At 47.8% G+C, this 15,758-nt stretch overlaps 1 protein-coding gene across 5 annotated transcripts in view; it reads right to left on the bottom strand.

Annotated features, from left to right (window-relative positions):
• Window positions 1–15,758, bottom strand: part of RALGPS1 (Ral GEF with PH domain and SH3 binding motif 1) — a 287,071-nt gene that overhangs the window by 136,518 nt on the left and 134,795 nt on the right. The gene's annotated exons all lie outside the window — the stretch shown is intronic.

The following is a 15,758-nucleotide window of genomic DNA, read 5'->3' as shown; positions in this document are numbered from 1 at the left end:
AGAGGCGCTTCCAGGGACCATTCCAAGAGCGTGGCCTGGGTGAGTATAAGCACTGCCATCTGACTCACACCTCACGTCTGCGGGCCAGAGGTGGAGAGCAGTAGGCAGCTGGTACTGCGCTGGGAGCAAAGGGCGAGCCCACCGATGCGGGCGGGGAGGCAAGGACACAGTTCCCAGGAACCAGAGGGCAGCCTGGATGGTGAGGAGGGGCTGGTGCAGGAGGCCCAGGAGCCAAGGGAGGGCCAAGAGTGGTCAGCGAGAGGAGAAGCACTGCCCCATGAAGGGAGCTGAGTCAGAGGTGCCCCGAAGGGAAATTCTGAAGCAGCAGCAACAAAGAGGGAGAAAAGACAGGAAGAAGGGAAAAGACAGAGCGTGGGTGCTTTGGGCAGCTGGCATACCCAAGGGTGCCAGCTCTGGGTTCTGGCTGAACAGGCCACATCAGAGAGGCCCTTGCCTCTCCCTTGTCTGTCTCGTCTGTTCCAACCCCAAGGGCCACAAAGCTCAGTGGAGCAGGAGGGAGGCAATAGGACTGCGGGGTCTGGTGGAGACACTTGAGCGTGTGCCCTCCCCCACCCCAGGCCTCCAGCAGGACCGGCTGTAGGAGTCCAGACTTCTGACCCCTACACTGGATGGTCTGGAGTGACGTGACTGTTAACAGCAGAGAGACTTCGGGGCCCGCTAAGTTCTCAGCATCGACTGGGAAAAGAACTAATCCACAGAGCAGGCTGGAAAGGACACTGCGGAAAAATAAAGTTGGTTTCTTCTTACACCTGATTGGGTCCAGCTCATTTAATAAGCTGGTTACATAAGGACGTGAGGTGTCTCCCGGAGTCCATGAGCAGGGACACAGCTGGGCCTCACAAGGACCAGGAACCAGAAACTGCCTGGAAAGCCTTCAAGAGGCCAGGAATCCGCTCTCTCAGCCTCTCTCTCTGTCCTTTCCCCTTCCCTTTCCCCTTCCCTTGCCTGCAGGGTCTCTCTCTGTCCTTTCCCTTTCCCCTTCCCTTGCCTGCAGGGTCCCTCTCTGTCCTTTCCCTTTCCCTTTCCCTTGCCTGCAGGGTCTCTCTCTGTCCTTTCCCTTTCCCCTTCCCTTGCCTGCAGGGTCTCTCTCTGTCCTTTCCCCTTCCCTTTCCCTTGCCTGCAGGGTCTCTCTCTGTCCTTTCCCTTTCCCTTGCCTGCAGGGTCTCTCTCTGTCCTTTCCCCTTCCCTTTCCCTTGCCTGCAGGGTCTCTCTCTGTCCTTTCCCCTTCCCCTTCCCTTGCCTGCAGGGTCTCTCTCTGTGTCTCGTGCATGGATCAGCTTTTCCCAGCATGGAATTTCTGAGCTCACATGTCCTCCTGGTCTGAGTGCCAGCAAAGACCTGAAGCCCCTCTCCTCTCAGCCAACTCCCAGCCAGAGGACCCGACTGGCCCGCTCGGGTTGGGTGTCCACCTCACTGCTATCGACGGGGCTCCGAGCAGAGCTGGTGGAAGGAACGCGGCTGCTGGAGCTCAAGGCTGTGGAAGGCGTGGCGGAAGTTCCCAGGGTCCCAGTGGAGGAGGGGTCAAGGCTGGCTCTATATCCAAAAAGGTGTCTGGACTATACTCCAGCTGTTGTTGGTCCGCATCCTCTCTGGAGACCGTATTTTGCCAACTAGATGGATTCTGTCCCATTACTCGTTAGATCATGTCCTATTCCCCAGCCCCTCCCCTGCTGACTCCTGCCCTCCCAGGCTCAGAGGGGGCTCTTACTGCCCTTCCTGGATACGCCGAGTTTCTCAATAGTTTTTGTAGATATAGGAGGCAACAAGTTCCCCACTGCTGGGCTCTTCCAGGCAGTATTTGCTCTGGGTAACACTCATACCACCCACAATCTATAGGCGCTGTCCATGTGCCAGGCACCACGTGTGTCTCTTTAAACTCTCACAACCACCCTGTGAGGTGGGTTCTACAATTACCCTCCCTTCGACGTAACAGAAATTGAGGCTCAAGAGTTGTACGTGACTTGCCCAAGAACATGCAGCCTGAGATGCTCAGGATTTGAGCTCGAGTCTGTCTGACTCCTGAGCTCCTGCCTCTGCAGGATTAGATCACTGTCCCCAACGAGGAAATGAAATGATTAAGCTCCTCTCTCACCCCATCATCACTTCCTAGTACGTCTGAGAATCATGCAGCGTGGAGCCTGCTGCCCACAGAAGTGGGCGTGTGAGCTGGCCAGCCAGCCTACCTGTGCAGACGCAGCTGGATGGACAGTAGGTCCCCAGGTGTCAGGAAGTCAGTCCAGGGCTGTTTGCCCAATTTATCTCAGAGCTGAGGGCACAGAATAATAGGGGGCAGTGATGGAGAATATCTCTCAGCTTCTTGGGGCTCACAATCCTTTGCAGGGCTAAAGTGGCTGGGCCCTGCCTTTCTCCCTTCCTCTTGGAGGACAATCTACAGACTAAGCGCCGCCCTTTGGCACTAGGAGTGTCCTGTTTGCGGCTGGTCTGGCTGTCACCTCATGTACCAATTCTATCTCGTCCAAGCCTTGGTCTGCACTATCTGGTAACTGGGTCCCTGTTGTGTTGGCTTATCTCCCATCTCCACGTCTTCAGGACAGGGGCTTGCTTGGCTAGTCTCTCTCAGATCCCGCAGTCAGAACTGAACCAGCCCTAGCCTGGATTCCACACCTTGTGGACACATGCCTTGGTACCTACAATCACTGGGACACTCCCGACCTGGGGTATCCTGGGTCAGCTCACCCAAACATGGGAACGCAGACACAGATAATCCCTCCCAGCTGTGCAGCCTTCCCAAAGCCCTTCCACACGCAGCACCTCCCCTCTGCTCGCTGATGGTCATGATAAATCCGTCTCCATGGGCTGGTCAGGGGTGCTTCCTTCCCGCTGCTGCAGTACATGTACCCTCCTAAAGCTGAGGGACATCTCACATTAGGAGGACAGCTCCCTGGGCAAGGGTGGACAGGCCACATTCGCCCTGACCCTTACTTAGCAGAGCTGGGAGTGGCCCAGAAACCACAAGGGTAGCTAACAGACAGGGAATGGGATTAGAATTGCCTTCTGGAGCAGTGTGATGACAGAGGCCCATGCCCTAGTCATCTCGAAGACAGGAAAGAATTAGAGGAAGCACACAGCCTCCCTGGAGCGCAGAAAGCTGACCTAGCCCGAGGCGAGTGTGCGGGGCATCGGCTCCTCTCCACGGGAACCCAACAGCCAGGGCAGTGCAGGGCTGTGCTGGGGACGTGGGGAGGAGGAATTAAGGACAGACATTCAGAATGCAGACACAGGAAGCAGGGGCAGCTGAGCAGCTGGGTGGGAGCCCTGAAGGCCTGGCTGCCTAGCCCAGGCCCAGGGAGCACGGGCTTGAAGTAGGAAGCAGCTTCTTTGCCAAGAGCACGAAGAACTAGTGGGTAGAGAAATGTGTATTAAAACCAGAGGCCATCTTTCACCTGTCATTTCATTATAAGAAACTGGTTGGTAATGGCTAGCGCTGGTGAGAGCAGAGAAGGCAGGCAGGCTGGCATGCGTGAGTGGGAGTGGAACTGTAACCCAGGAAGCGGGCCCCCCAGCAGCAGTGACCAAAACGAAAGTCGCACGTCACCTCTGCCCAGCAATTCCACTTCCAGCTCCTGGTGTTTCAGAAATACTCTGGCAGGTGAGTAAAGATACAAGTAAAAAGGTGTTCTCCACTGCACCACCCGTCCAAGGGAAAAAGTAGAAACAACCTAAGCATTTATCAAGTGGGGCTAAACAAATCAACGTACATCCAGGCCCCGTCCAACAAAGCACCACGTGGCCACGGGTGCCATGGAGCCACTTGGAAGAATGAAGGAGTTCTGTTCCTGCTGCCACTGAACAGTACCCACCACACTTCGAGTGGAACAAAAAGTAAGGTGCAAAACAAACTGTCTACCCAAAGGTTCCCATTTTGGTTAAAAAGCACAAGACTCTTCGCACACCCCCAGGTGCACAGATACTTCTCCGTGTGGATTCAAGTGCCTGGAAGGACACACCCCACCTGCCAACACTGGCTGCCTCTGCGAAGTAGGAGGGGAGGAAGGGGATTTTCACTTTCTACTTTATAGACTTTCTAGTGTGAGTTTTACAACAATGTGTTACTTTTGTCATTTTAAGAGTTTTTAAAAGATGAATGGGAGTTGAATGGCACTGCTGGGCACAGCCTTTCTGGCCACAGGAAGCAGAGATCTTGCCCGCCCCCCCCCCCTTGAACAGGCACTCCTGGGCCCCTAAAGCCCTGGACAACTTACACTCTAGGCCTTTCTGAGGGTAACTTCCTGGAACCTTTCAGGCTCTAATCAGCTTGTCCCCAGGCACCTTCCTTCCTCACAGACCTACCTGCCAGAATTCATCGCCTCTCCAGAGGGGGCAACCGCCCCCTCTGCCCTAGAGGATTTCCTTCCCTCAAAATTAGCTTCTAATTTTGGGACCCAGCACTTCCTGCTGCCCCAGAGATCAATCTGACAGTCTTTTTTTTTAATTAAGGAGGTTTTATAATGATAAATATTTTACAGCAAATAATTACTCCATACAGGGTATTATCTGGAGTTCATTACATGGAATAATTTATTTGCTCTTCACAGCAACCCCATGAGGTAGATCCTATGATTATTCCCATTTTAAAGATAATGAAGTAACATTTCCAAGAGGACTCAGCTCATTAGCAGCGGAGTCAGGATCTGAAAGAACGCAGTTCGCCTCCAGGGCTCTTGCTCTCAACTACTCTGACATATTGTCTCTGAGAAGTAAACAGAAAATAACACACATCTGAGGACTCTTGTCATCAATGGCTTGTCCTGGATTTATGGGTTCATAGAGTCCTCTCTGTAAATAGTCAAGGGCAGGTAGGAAGTAATTCCTCCCTTTTGGCCCCTAGATTAGTCCCTCGTTCTAGACATCAGCTCAGCACCCATTGCCAGGGGTACATACCTCCATCTCTACCAATAGAAGCCCAGGCCCTAGAGACTGAAGACCAGAGAGGGAGAGAAAAAGGAGTCCTTTCCTCCCTACAGTCTGCTCTCTAGAGTCTGGAGTTTAGCCTGAGGCATCTGCTCTGTCTGGATATTGTCAACAGCACTTATGTCCTTTTTCTATGTTGGCCCTACCTCCACAAGGGAGCAGGTCACAGCTCTGGATTTCCGTCAATAAAGCAAACCCCAAATAGATATAGGAATTGGACACTTGTCCCACCATTGCGTAGGTTGCTATGTGGGGTGGTTGGGAATTTCCTGATTTGTCTAGGTAGAACTCACCTCTGTCTGCCTGTCTGTCTGTCTGTCTCTCTCTAGCCCCAACTGTAACCTGCTCCTGATTCCATCTTGGTGCCTGCCGTAGTCTCCTGCAGCAAGTCTGTAGGCACCTTGAGGACAGTGATTTACCCTCTGCTTCTTTGGCACCTTTTATTTTCCCATGGTGGGTTCATATAAAATATGTGTGCAATGGATGAATGAGTGAATGAGTAAACTTAATGTATTTCAATACTATTTTTAACATCCAGAACCTGACAGTCTTTTGTGTGTTGAGTTTTACAGCTGATTTTGTTCCAATACAGATGGGGTAACAAAGTAACAAATGTGGGGTAGTGATAAAGTTGGTGCAATGCACTAGTTATCCATTGCTGTGTGAGAACTTACCTCCAAATTTAGCACCTCACAACAATAAACATTTGCCATCTTGCAGTTCCGTGGGTCAGAAGTTTGGGTGTGTTTTAGCTGGGCATCTCTGGCTTAAGGTGTCTCATGGGACGACAGTCATGGAGGGGCTGCGGCCTCCTCTGAAGGCTCCACTCAGGCAGAATCTGCTTCCAAGCTCACTCACGTGGCTATCGGCAGGCCTCACACCCTCACCACACAGGCCTCGCCAGAGCACAGCCAAACACACGGCTGCTGGATTCCCCCAGGACGCGTGAGCCAAGAAAGAGTAAGACGACAGCAACACCCAACAGAGAAGCAGTCTTTTTACAATCGAATCCCGGAGTGACATCCCATTATTTCTGTCATATAGGATTTGTTAGAAGCAAGTCAGTATGTTCTGCCCGTGCTCCAGGGGAAGGGACTATACAACGGGTCATCGGGGGCCGTCTTAGAAGCTATCTACCACGTGAAATCTTTCAGATTCTCAGGGCCATCGTCCTAACTCTTTCCAAAAGAGACGTCCCAATGGCCCCGCGTTATTCCTGAGGCTGGAGAAACTCTAGCCTTTCCTCCATCCCTAACCCTTCTCTTCTTTAGGGCTGGCTGACCCTGGGAAGGCCCTCCTTCTCCCACCTTGAGCCCCTGTACCACACAGGAGGGCCCTGGAGACATTCCTCTCTTCAGCCCACTGTCTGGTTTCCCCAGAGGGTAAAGGCCTGTTAGCAGGAACATATGGCATATTCTGAGGTTAGTGGTGGGGGTCTGGGGTCTCAGCACTAGAATGTGGCAGTAGTAAGTGGTGAAACTTTTAACAACTCTTATTTAGCTTCTGCAACTGTGACGTAAGTTAAAAATAGTGCCTTCCTCAGAGGAAGGAGCGTTGGGAGGATTAAATGAGATCATGAGTGTAAAGCGCTCGGTGCGGGGCCTGTCGTGTGGTGGAAGAAGTAAATGTGAGCGCTGGTCGTTTTTATCATTGTCAGCTTCTAATTAGAAGTCCAAAGACTAAAGGTCAAAGAGGAGCAGTCGTCTGATGACTCCAAAGATTCCTGCTATGGAAACACACCTTCACTTGCACAAAATGGGCTTGTGCTCTCACCTCCTTTCCGGGGTTCAGACAAAACTGCTCGACCCAGAGAAAGGCCGACTGCAGGTCCTGCCTGTGCCCCAGAAGGGACGAATGTGACCAGCTGCTCAGCTCTGGGCAGCAAAGCCTGAAGGAAAGAAACCTCTCCCCCAGCGTGTTTTCCTCCCATGCTGCTTCTCTCCATGGAGATAGATGTTAAACGGAGGATGCATAAGTTAAGGCAGGGTGGAACCCCAGCCATGAGCATGAGGTCTTGAGTTAAACTTGGTGTCTGCCTGGTGTACGACGGTGGTAAGTGATAAGTGAAATTGTAGGGTTTTTTCATTCGCAAAATGGGGATTTTAATAACATCCTTTGGCTTTCTGTGAAAATTGAGCAAGACTGTGAAGTCCCAGAGAAATGTGGATTTTAAGGTAACAAATCCTGAGATTGCAAAAGTAAAGGCAAAATTCTCTCTGGAAGGGAGAGATTTAAAACCATATGCAGCTGATGACCAGAAAAAATAATGGAAAAGGTTTCCTTCATTTGGGATGGGTTGTGTCTTTGTGATTATTCTGTTGATTGAGAAGCATGTTTGAGATGCGTCAGAAGATAGCTTTTCCCTGCTTGCTGGGCCCCAGAGGGGGCTGGATGCCTCTATCTGGAGAAGGAGAAACTTGATCAAAGGCTCTCCTGGGCTGGTTGCGCCCTGTAGCACGTGGCCATCGGGCAAGGAGGAGAAAGGCACGGCTCTGGGCTCCAGAAGTAGGCATTCCAGAACGCAGGCTTAAGCTTTTCTTTGTGGCACTGACATCCCCTTAGCCATCCCCGAGCTGTGCTTCCCTGGCTAAGGAAGGAGGAGCCTGGGGCTTCCCAGGTGGCGCAGTGGTTAAGAATCCGCCTGCTGGGGCTTCCCTGGTGGCGCAGTGGTTGAGAGTCTGCCTGCTAATGCAGGGGACACGGGTTCGAGCCCTGGTCTGGGAAGATCCCACATGCCACGGAGCGGCTGGGCCCGTGAGCCACAGCTGCTGAGCCTGCGCGTCTGGAGCCTGTGCCCCGCAACGGGAGGGGCCGCGATAGTGAAAGGCCCGTGCACCGCGATGAAGAGCGGTTCCCACACCACGATGAAGAGCAGCCCCCGCTTGCCGCAACTAGAGAAAGCCCTCGCACGAACCGAAGACCCAACACAGCCAAAAATAAATAAATAAATAAATAAAGTAGCTATAAAAAAAAAAACAATCGAATTCATGCTCTGCAATTCAGTTAAAAAAAAAAAAAAAAAAAAAAGAATCCGCCTGCCAATGCAGGAGACACGGGTTGGAGCCCCGGTCTGGGAAGATCCCACATGCTGCAGAGCAATTAAGCCCATGTGCCACAACTACTGAGCCTGCACTCTAGAGCCTGCGAGCCACAACTACTGAAGCCGGCGTGCCACAACTACTGAAGCCCATGCATCTAGAGCCTGTGGTCCGCAACAAGAGAAGCCACCACAACGAGAAGCCTGCGCAATGCAACGAAGATTAGCCCCCGCTCGCTGCAATTAGAGAAAGCCCGCGTGCAGCAAAGAAGACCCAACACAGCCAAAAATAAAATAAATAAATTTATTTTTTAGAAAAGGGAGGGACTTCCCTGGTGGTGCAGTGGTTAAGAATCCGCCTGCCAATGCAGGGGACACGGGTTCGAGCCCTGGTCCGGGAAGATCCCACATGCCGCGGAGCAACTAAGCCCGTGCACCACAACTACTGAGCCTGTGCTCTAGAGCCCACAAGCCACAACTACTGAGCCCACGTGCCATGACTACTGAGCCCACGTGCCATGACTACTGAAGCCCGCACGCCTAGAGCCCATGCTCCGCAACAAGAGAAGCCACCGCAATGAGAAGCCTGCACACTGCAACGAAGAGTAGGCCCTGCTCACTGCATCTAGAGAAAGCCCGTGTGCAGCAACGAAGACCCAACGCAGCCATAAATAAATAAATTTATTTTAAAAAAAGAGGAAGGAGGAGGCTGGCTCCACACAGGTCCAGCTGGAGAGACTGGGTAGGAAAGCAGGAGATGACTGGAGGGAGGGATCAGGGTTTGTGGCCAGGCAGCTGGCTGAGGCACCAGGAACGACCAAGATGGATCTGTGGAACAAATGAGTATTCCTTGGGGATTCTTGGGAACACGTGGGATGGGGAACTGAAGGGAAAAAAGGCTGGATTTCCTGCACGTGGAATGGAATTTTTTCAGTTGGGAGTTAAAGGAAAGGATTAGCCTTAATGCTGGCAAACCTGGGGACAGGTGGATAACACTGTGGTAACCCTAACTTGGGAGCCATCGAACTTTGGTCCTGGGGTGGTACAGGCCCCCACCAAAGGGGCAACAGCCACTCTGATTCAGTTCTGGGAAGCAGAAGATCTGCCGGCATCCATCAGTTCAAGCCCTCCTGCCTTCTGGAGGGAGATCAAGAGAGCACGTGTCCGTGCCCTTTCATCTCTGCTCAAATACGCACATCCTTCATTCTCAAAGCCCAGGCACGGGGAGATGCATGTGTCTCCAATCCGGTATGAGGGGCATGCTCACTGATAACTGTTTTAGGTCTTTCCAAGGCTTTGCTCTAAAATGAACTGTTTTCAAAAGGGCTTCCCCTTCCCCTCCCCCACCCCCCCAGCAATTTCTGAAATACCGTGATGCACCACAGGCTTCTGCGTGGTCCCCTGCCTGGTTTTCCCTCCTCCAGCCTGACCTCCCCCAAGCCGGGCACCTGCTGTTGTCCAGGAGACCCGTGTTCAAGGCAAACCCAAGCCAACCATGCCCTTGCTCAAAACCCTCCTAGTCCCCTACTGCTCATGGAGGCCGGAGCCTGAGCCCCCCACTCCCAGTGTCCAGGCCCTAAGCAACCTCACCCCTCCCTCCCACTCCAGCTGCTTCTCACGACACCCTCCCCCTCATTCTCTATTCTCCAGGCAGTTTTCCCAGCAAACATGTTTTTCTCTACTTCAGGGCTCTTGCACAAGCCGCTGTCTTTGTCTGGGATGCTCACATGCCACCTCTTCATCCAGCTTATTCATCTTTTAGGGCTTCCCTCCAGAAAATCCTTGCTGGTCCCCCAGCCTGGTATGGGTCCCCCTTTATTCACTCCTTTGCCTTTCCCTCCACAGTGCTCGGCTCACTTGGTTTCTAGTTCACTTCAGTGATCAGATCTGGGCTGTGAGCGCCACCGGAGCAGAACTGAAGTCTGATGCCCGGGTGAGAACACACCCACCTTGCAGAGGGCCTGGCGTGTGAGACCCTCAGGCTCAGAGTGTGAGCCCCTCACTCCCAGCTGTTCTGGGAGCTTTGGGGCATCAGCAAAAAACGCTTTTTGACCAATGACACTTCTTTTTGAAAGTCCTTTAGATATCCCCCGGTTTAAGTCTGTTAATTTATACTCAGAATTTGGAAACAACTTGCCTTTATTTTAAACTCAGAGTCATATTTGAAAATAAAGCCTTGCTTTTTAAAAATGGAAGGGTTTGTCTGTTGAAGGAATAGCTTAGCTTCTAGAAATTTACTTCACATATTAGAAGTCTGGGTAAATTTACAAGAATCTAATGTTCTCTAACTATTCAGAACTGTCAGAATGCCTAGTTTTTGTTCCTTGAGAGATCACAGTTTTCCACACTGCCTATAGTTACTTTTAGAATCAGGCTCTAAACCTTTTAAAATCTATTACATTCGTAATTTTATTTAGCTATTTCCTGGAGGGAACTATAGGTTCTGAAAACCAAACACCCTCTAAATCAATAAAGCTACTTAGAAATAAATGCTGTAGCCACGCTTCACAGCTCATTGCCTGCTTTTGTTATCACTTTGACCTGAACTGGGTATTTACAAGGAGTAGCTATCAGATAAAATTAAGCTGCAAATAACTGACCTGACTATTTCCCACCACTATTTTTGCACTTTGAAGTAAATGGGAATAAAAACTTTTGAGACAAGAGAGTCTTATTTTTAACTGTAGTAAGTTTTTCCCTCAGTGTTTTTTAAATTATGCTTCACGAGAAACAGTGCACCAAAGTGCAGCCCAACTGGCTCTAAAATTTGCATTGGAAGGAGTTGAATCACACCCACATGGTTAATAATGTGCCAGTACTACATGAGGGTATCTTTACATGGAGCAAGAGACACATGTGTGAATAGTCCAGGAAACTAGTTTAGTGTAGAACCTTCACAGAGGTTTAAAAGAATCGTTACAAAAGTAAAACCTATACTTGCTATTAGAGGGCAAATAACCACTGAAGCAGCGTTCAAAGTCTCAAGCAGGAACTAAACGAACGAAGCAGCTGGAAATATCAAGGACTGACCTCAAGTCCCTCCAGAGAATAACTCCCTCTCCCCAAGGAAACACCTACAGTGAGGACGTTGCCAGGGGAAAAAGAAATGGTTCAGACATTTTTCCTATATGTACTTTCCAGGAATTATGTAACTCTTCCTCTTTTGATAAACAAATCCATCCCCAGGACAAGTTGGGTTTTCAAGAGGAATCCAGTACCAAAACCACAACCTGGATTTGGGCAGGGTCTGTCCATGGCAATCAGAGGTGCAGGGAGGCTTCAGCTGCCCTCAGGACGGATGGCCCCGCTGAGCCTCAGAATGGGATCTTTCTTCATTCTTTTTCATGAAACCGTGCCCCCCCACCCCCGCCATGGTAAACCCTCACACACCGTCCTGAGGACAGAGAGCACATTGGAGTCGCCTCCTGTTCTTTTAGTCTGACTTGTACATTGCAGGAGTCATTCTGATGCAAGGATGAGAAATGCAGTCCGATTGGCTCAAGGCGGGAGGGAAATCCTCGTAGCGCGGAAGGGATAGGAGCAGGCAGTGGAGCTGGGCTCACTCAGGGACAAGGAGGGTCTTACAGGAGAACAGAGGCCCGCACAGAATCTCCTGGGAAGTACCTGCCAGGAAGAGGCAGCTGAGATGAGGTGATCAAGGACAAGGAGGGGGCATCTGTCCAGCAACTCAGCGGCAAGGGGCCCTGGCATGGACTACATGTCCGCTGCAAGTGTGGACCTATCCTGCGGCCTGATGAGAGCCATCATGGTCATGCACGAGGGGCATCTGGCCAGAGGCCTGAACAGGGGACTCATCCTAAGGGGAGGGGTCTGGGAGCATACGTTTGGTCTGATGAGAAGGGACACAGGTCAGCAAGGGGAGATGGTATTCGTTGAGTCAGCCCTTGGCTGAGGCCCACCGACCAATCTCTCAGAAACCCAAGACAGCACTGGTTTGTGGCCCAAGAACAGAGTGTCACAAGAAAGAGCCAAGACAATTCATCCCACTTCACATAGCGCCCGATGGAGGCCACCCACAAGTCATAAATGGCAGAGGACATACAGGTGGCAACTGAAAGGGAGGAGTAGGAAAATAATGACCTGAACAGTGGAGGTAGGGTGTCAGGAGAGGGCAGTGTTAAGAGCTTAGGGCTTACAGCCACACCACTGGGCCAAGGCCTGGCTCTGCCACTCTCCAGTTATGTGACCCGGGGCAACCTCTCAACACCTGCTTATTCACCGGGCCATTTTGTGAGCGTTCATTGAGATGGTGCATTAAAATACCTAGCAAGGTGCTGGGCACAGAGAAAGGAGACAATCAACAGCAGCTCTTGTGATCATTTTATGAGAGAGAAGAGGCCATCCTTAACGATCCTGGAGCACCTCTGCTAGTTGAACCAGTGGGCTGCACCCTAATGCCATCGACCCATCCTCCGATTGATTAGCCTCAGGCAAGGTGGGAATGGGCTTGGGAGCTGCGCACACCAACATGCCCTCCATCTGCAGACCCTGAGTGGAAAGGCACTGTAGTTTACCGCAAGCGGTAAAGACGAGAACAAGGAAAGGATAAGGAGCATGAAAAAAGAATGATAATTCAATAACATGGCTTCAGTCTAAACAAATGGGAAAGACTTTTACTCCCTACTAAAAGGCAGATCTCCTCATATTGGGCCCAACTAAATACGGGTTTTAAGGATCACACTTAAGACAAACAACGTAAAATATTAAAATGCAAAATATAGTCAAAAATTTATAAATGGATGCAAAGGAAAAATAAATCAGATTTCAAAGAATTAACACTAACGAAATAAAAGCAATAATAAATGGATCAAGATCGTTTGTATGGGACACACTTCATAACGAATCTGCAACTGTTATAAACTTCTATATAGTCATTCATTGGTATCCATGTGGGACTGGCCCCAGGACCCCTGCAGATACCAAAATCCAGGGATGCTCAAGTCCCTTATGTAAAATGGCATAGTATTTGCATATAACCTACACACACCCTCCCCTACACTTTAAATCATCTCTGGGTTACTTATAATACCTAATACGATTAAATGCTATATAAATAGTTGCCAGCACCTGGCAAGTTCAAGCTTTGCTTTTTGGAACTTTGTGGATTTTTTTTTCCCGAATATTTTCAGTCGAGAGTTGGCTGAATCCATGAATGCAGAACCTAGGGATATGGAGGGCCAACTGTATACTAAATAATGTAAGGCAGAAACTGTTAGAAATGCAAGGGGACTCTAAGACATATATCTGTCCTTGATAGACCAGGTTGTCAAAAATGAAAAATTTGAATGTTGTAATTATAAGAGTAACTTGAGAGATTATATCTTTTCCAGCACCCATGAAATATTTACACCAACTGATGTTATATTAAACCACAAGATAAATATCAAACATTTTTAAAAACCTAGAAAGCATATGTGTCATATATTCTAAAACAATGTTAAAAAAAAATTAGAGAGAAGACCATTTTTAAAAACCAAAGCCCTTCATAGCTGTTATGCATAATAGTGAAATAGTGAGCTAAAATAGCGTTATCCAAAAAGTGAAACAACTCACATATCCATCAGATGATGATAGATAAATAAAATGTGGTACATCCATTCAATGGAATATTATTTGGCAATAAGGAGGAATGAAATACTGATCATGCTCTAACAGGAATGAACCTTGAAAACATGATGCTCAGGGAAAGAAGCCAGTCATAAAAGACCACATTGTACAATTCAATTCATATGAAATGTCGCAAATAAGCAAATCTATGAAGACAGAAAGTAGGTTAGGGCTTCCCTGGTGGCGCAGTGGTTGAGAATCTGCCTGCCAATGCAGGGCACACGGGTTCGAGCCCTGGTCTGGGAAGATCCCACATGCCGCGGAGCAACTAGGCCCGTGAGCCACAACTACTGAGCCTGCGCGACTGGAGCCTGTGCTCCGCAACAAGAGAGGCCGCGATAGTGAGAGACCCGCGCACCGCGATGAAGAGAGTGGCCCCCGCTTGCCACAACTAGAGAAAGCCCTCGCACAGAAACGAAGACCCAACACAGCCAAAAAATAAATAAATAAATAAATAATAAAAGTGTTTAAAAAAAAAAAGAAGAAAGTAGGTTAGCAGTTCATCTAGGGCTGAGGGTGAGGGGGTGGAAGGCAGGTGGCTAGAAGGAAAAGGAGTGACTATGAATGGGTATGGGGTTTCTCGTTGGGGTGATTTAAAAGTTCTAAAATTGATTGCACTTATGGTCGTACAACTTTGTGAATATACTAAAAACCACTGACTGTACACTTTAAATGGATGATACATGAATTATAACTCAATAAAGCCATTTGAAAATACCAAAAAAAAAAAACACCTCAAGCCCTTGAAAATTAAAAAAAACCACTACCTTAAATACACTTAGATAAAAGAAAAATTGAAACTATAATTACAGAACATTTAAAGATATCACTGAGTACACTATACATTAAAACATGTAGGATACAACAAAAGCAACAATTAGATGGAAATATATACCCTTAACTGTTTTCCAAATGAAAGTAGAAAGAATAATATATATACAAATAAGCCAATAATTTGTTTACAATAACAAAACAACTTAAGGAAAGCAGAAGAAATGAATTATAAAAGACAAAAGCGTAAATTCCATATTTCGTCAAATTTAGGATGTCATCTATTATAAATTTAGGATGCACCATAATTTTATATATCACTAAGAAAAACTGCTGCCAATTAAACAATGTCACAATACTTTGTTAGCATCAATTGAAAGATGCATCCCAATTTGAGAGATTTAAAAATGTGGAGAAAAAAAGCACATCCTAGACTAATGGAATATAGTAAATTAGAAAGCAGGAAGACAATGTGACTGATAAACAAATACGAAGTCTAATTCTTTGGAAAGACCAACAGACATACCTCTGGCAAAGCAAATTTTAAAAAGAAAGAGAAAACAAAAATGCAAACTGTTAGGAATGCAAAGCAAATATAACCATACATATGCAGGAGGTTAAAATTTATAAGTGATTATATAAAACCCTATGTTCAAAAAAATTAAGTGAAGAAAAACTTCATGCTAATAATTTCAAAAACTTGGGTCAAATGGACAATTTTCTACTAACATTAAGTTTTCCAAATTAGCTTTAAAAGAATTAGAAAATTAAATACACAATGCTCATAGAGGACAGTTAAAAGTTGTCAAAAATGTATCTCAAAAAACTTACACTAGATTTCTGAAAATACTAGGAGTCACTTCCATAAAACCTTAGTTTCCCTTGTTCTTAATACTATTTTATATCATAAAGAGACAGAAAATTTTCATAAAATTACCATAACTGTGAAAAACCAAACCACAAGAAATATTTTTCACCCGTCAAACTGGCAAAGGAAAAAAAAAAGAAAGGAAAAGAAAAAAAAGCACATGAAAATACACAGCATTTGTGCACATGGGGAAAATAGGCAATTTCTCCCCCTTCTAATGAAAATATAAGTTGTTACAACCTCTACAGAGAATGTTTTGAAGTATACATGAAAAGGCACACAATTTTGCAAAAGTTTTGACCCAGTAATCACACTTCCAGGAATTTATTACAAGGCAATAATCATAACTATATAGGTGATTTTTGCAACAGGGATGTCCACTGCAAAATTTTAATAGCAAAAATGTATAGACAAATGTCAATATTAGAGAGCAGATTCCAGTTGGACAAATCCATGTGATGGGACTGAGTCATAGTATAGAAATGCAGGTAATAACATTAA

Source organism: Balaenoptera musculus, chromosome 6, assembly GCF_009873245.2.
Source record: "Balaenoptera musculus isolate JJ_BM4_2016_0621 chromosome 6, mBalMus1.pri.v3, whole genome shotgun sequence".
Taxonomy (NCBI): domain Eukaryota; kingdom Metazoa; phylum Chordata; class Mammalia; order Artiodactyla; family Balaenopteridae; genus Balaenoptera; species Balaenoptera musculus.
This window is presented reverse-complemented; position numbering and strand designations above follow the sequence as displayed.